General features: G+C 42.8%; 1 protein-coding gene across 1 annotated transcript in view; it reads right to left on the reverse strand.

Annotated features, from left to right (window-relative positions):
* The window catches only part of LOC109543364 (acid phosphatase type 7), a 41,657-nt gene that overhangs the window by 34,734 nt on the left and 2,454 nt on the right, over positions 1 to 4,469 (reverse strand). The window lies entirely within an intron of this gene.

Genomic DNA, 4,469 nt, shown 5'->3' on the forward strand with positions numbered 1-4,469 from the left:
TTCTCGGAGGCAAAATGAGCAAGAACGCTCATTTGTACATCATTCTAGAGATAAATAAATGGCCTTTTTAGAAAGTGAACCATGGATGGGGAAATATTGGCAGTTCTCTCAAAAAATGCTTGAATTCAAGAAGTTTTAGATTTAGCGTGGTTTTCTTTGAGTTGCAAAATCCACTTGAACATGACGCTGCTTTGTTCGAAGTTTCTCAAGAACCATTCGAGCCAGAGAATTCGTTTTGGCATAGTTTCATAGAAAATTGAATGGGGNCCCCCCCCTGGATCCGCCCTTGTGTCCAGAGGACAGAGGAACTCTGGACCGGAGGGTCATCAGTATTTAAAAACCCCATAAACGGCCAGACACACGTGCTGATGATAAATCCCAAAACCCGGCCCCATAAATAAGCCGAAGCATGTAATCATATTTCACTTTCGGAATTTGGTAGCGCGGCGCAAAGAAGGGCCCCATATATTCGTTTTCAGCCGCACACATTGGCGCATTATGACGTTCGCCAAAAGGGCTTCTAGATGGCAAAGGGCCCACCTGTCTTCGAGCTTCCGGAGCCCAGACAGTGGGGCCCCTTGTTGCTCCGAACCGATATCGGGAAAGTGCAACAATGATAAAATGCTTTTCAAATAAAAATATTCGGTTACACGCGCGTCATGTCGGCATGTGCGCCTCCTACTGCTTTCAAGGTGTGTTACATTAAATGGCTGTTTGTCCCATCAATGTCCCATTTCGTCTGGAAAACGGTCATTGATTCACCGACTTGTTTACCGGTATATTCGATCTCAATTCGCTCAAAGTGACCCTTTGAATCCGGAATAATGGACCGTTTTGGCTCATTTTGAGCGGATATCGCTAGTGATGAGCAAAGCAAGGATCCAAGACGAAGGCGCAAAAGAGTCCGGAGTTGTCGCAAAAAAGCAAAATAATACAGGGTGTCCCATAAGCACAAAAAGTGTCAAAAGAAGACAATCTGATATAACTTTTACCAACATAAAATGTCTAGTTTATCTGCTACAGATGGCCAAAGTTCTGCAAAAAAAATATTTTTTGAAAATATCGAAAGGATGGTACAATGAATTTTAATAAAACTCGCCATGAATTTGTTCCTGTGTAATACTCACGTTTTGATGAATCATCAGAGCTCATCGCTTTGTTGAAAAGCGTTCAAAAAAATGAAAAATTGTTGAAAATGACTTGAAAAATGTTCAAAAAAATAGTGCATTAAGTCAAAGAAATCAGTTGATTTCGGCCACCAAATCAAAAGTTCTTGTAGTTTTTGTACCAAGACACGCAAGAATTCGTCTTTTGCCCAAAGCGGATGAACTCGGTTGCTTCATCAAAACATGACTTTTAACAAGACCTTTGACCTAGCAGACGAGCCGGACAATTTTCTTAATAAAAGTTAGGTCTCCATTTGAGCCAAATAATGTCTCTGTGCCCTTTTGATCATGTGCTTACGGGACACCCTGTACACAGAAAAGCATTGCAAATGCACAAAATTCTTTCAGTGCGGTAAAAAATTATTTTTTTTTCTAATGTTTTACATGAAATTTAATGTAATGCTCTCTCTAAACTCCTTTTTGCGTCCAAACCCGTGTCGAGCCCAGAGGGCACAATATCGACATCTAACTCAGTCCAATGTATTTGTTGTGCCGAGCCCTTCGGGCCGACACTGGTTTTAATGCAAAAAATGAACATTTGTCGATTTTGGAGTCTTTTTCGTCCAAACCAGTCTCGCTCGTCACTAGATATCGTCGATTAAAACCGCTCAAAGTAAATTTTGAGTCATCGACACCGTACCAAACATTTCCAGGGCACTTTCCTGCTCACCACCAATGAGTTCGGGTGTTGTTTGATGAGCTCGTTCAGCTCCAAACCAGGACAAACCCAGTCAGGAGCAGTAGGGCCGGAAGGCGCGAACGCTGCTGGTACTGGCAGACGACAGATGCATCATTGCACACGAGCCATCTCGGTTTATCTCGCACTACCTGCCTTATCACGTTTACGATACGAAAATGCACGCGATCCTCGAAAAATCTGGAAATCGGGCCTTGTCGAGACCACCTTGTGAACCACTTCCCGTTTAGCGTGTCGGGTTTCCAGCGCGATGTTTGCACGGGGAAGTAAGTGGCAGATGCTTTAGGGGTGCTGGCAGCACGGGCCTATAAATAAACGTGAATCCGCCCCCCTTTGTAGGTTCCTGATGGTTCGGCTTATCGTTGAGACAATTTCTTTACTTAACAGGTATAATGGGGATTTTTGTGCCGCGTGTCAACGACCCACCAAACCCGAAAATTACACAGTTAACAAGTTTGAGCGGGCATTATGGAGGGCACGCAAAATAATTCGGGCCCTTCGCCCCGCTGCTGAAAAGGAATCTGAATGACGCCTTTTCCGGTCTGGCATCAAAAGCATTTCGGTTATTAAAGGGCACTTAGGGCGGCAGATGTTCGGGCAGCCACTGTTCAGCTCAGCCAAAACACACACAGAACATTCATCTACATCAGAGTATTTTCGGTATCAAAACCGCATTAAAATCGAAAAAATTGCCACCAAAGGCCCATGCTGATGACGCAAAGGTTTTCAATTTCCTAAACAGGATTTTCAAAGGTTTTGTCAAGCTAATGGATGGAACATGTTGGGACACAATGGAAGGGCTATTTCCGTCTGTGTGAAAATAGACTGTTGGTGCATTGCACGCCTTTCGCTGCTCTTAAAAAAAATATTCTCTATTAAAAGCTCCATTGAGTCTGGTTTGAAGTCCCAAACTAGAAAATAAACGCCTGCAAGCGACGCCCCTTGATTAACATGTAAACCCCAGAGCGCATTAACACATAAATAATGGGTGGCGCGCATCGGGCCCCCGGCCGTCTAACTTTATTAAAATCTCGAAACGCACCCCTAAAAATCCCATTTCCATATGTTTTACCATATTTCCAGTTAAATCGGGGGGGCGATTTCAGTCGCAACTGTAGAGAACCGAGTGGCCGACAATGACCGAGAGGTGTCTGGAAAAAATTAATTTAAATCGTTATCAGAAGAACAGGTAGTGTGTCTCTTCGTGGACAAACTGGAGATGTTATCGGTCAGTCCTCTGAAACGGCTTAATCGGAATTATGAATTTTTCATAAGAACGGTGACTGATAGTCAACACCTTAGTCGGGTGTGTGAGTAACAGCAGACAGTGAGTCGTGCCATTTTTTTCGTATTATTAGAAAATAGGCCAAACCAATTGGATAATCGGCCGATGGAATGGGGTAATTGGGCGACTTTGACCAACGTGAATCAGCCCAATCAGAGTTCCGGACACGTAATGCGACAATCTTTAATAAATTGTAATTTTGCGGATTTCCGTTGGCGTAAAGACCGGGTACCGTTTTCACGGCCCATTGTTTCGGCTTTTGGTCTCAAAACCGCTCAATGTCTGTGTATGCAAGCTTTGAACTTTTCTACTACAGAGTTACCCATCTATAGCAGCTTTTGACTCAAACATGGGAAGAGCCGAACTTGCAAAGTATACCGGGTGGTAAAATCGTGCAAAAGCAAGCAGTTACTTTTTTGAGAAGCGCCCAAAAATTAGCAACAAGAGACGCTCTCTAAAAAATCAAAACTACCTCACTAGACCAACAGGCCAATTGAAACTTTTACACGGCAAAGACAAGACGATCAGGGTACTTCAGGTAGAAAAATCACGCAAAAACACGCAGTGACTGATTTTTGACAAGCGCCCAAAAATGACAAAAATCAGTCCCATGGGGCGCTCTCTAAAAAATCAAAACTTCCTAACTAGGCCACCGGGCTAGTTGAAACTTTTACACACAAAACAAAGCATTTAGGTGCTTCAGGTAAGAAATTCGACCAAAAGGACCTAGCGATTGATTTTTGAGAAGCGTTCAAAAACTACCAAATATCAGCCACATGAGGCGCTATCTAAAGAAAATCACAAGTTCCTAACTAGACCAACGGGGTTCTTGAAACTTTACACGGCAACAACAAAGGATTCAGGTACTTCAGGCAAAAAAATCGCACAAATACACAAAGAGACTGATTTTTGAGAAGCGCCCAGAAATGACCAAAAATCAGCAGCAAGAGACGCTCTCTAAAAAAGATCAAAACTTCCTTACTAGATCAACAGGCCAATTGAAACTTTTACACACGAAAAACAAAACATTCAGGTGCCTCAGGTAAGAAATTCGAGCAAAAGGACCTAGCGATTGGTTTTTGACAAGCGTTCAAAAATTACCAAATCTCAGCTACATGAAGAGCTCTCTAAAGAACATCAAAACTTCCTAACTAGACCAACGGGGTTCTTGAAACTTTTACACGGCAACAACAAAGGATTCAGGTACTTCAGGCAAAAAAATCGCGCAAATACACAAAGAGACTGATTTTTGAGAAGCGCCCAGAAATGACCAAAAATCAGCAGCAAGAGACGCTCTCTAAAAAAGATCAAAACTTCCTTA

This window comes from Dendroctonus ponderosae, unplaced genomic scaffold (genome assembly GCF_020466585.1).
Source record: "Dendroctonus ponderosae isolate FM_Combo_2020 unplaced genomic scaffold, Dpon_F_20191213v2 Dpon_F_20191213_8, whole genome shotgun sequence".
In the NCBI taxonomy this organism is placed as follows: domain Eukaryota; kingdom Metazoa; phylum Arthropoda; class Insecta; order Coleoptera; family Curculionidae; genus Dendroctonus; species Dendroctonus ponderosae.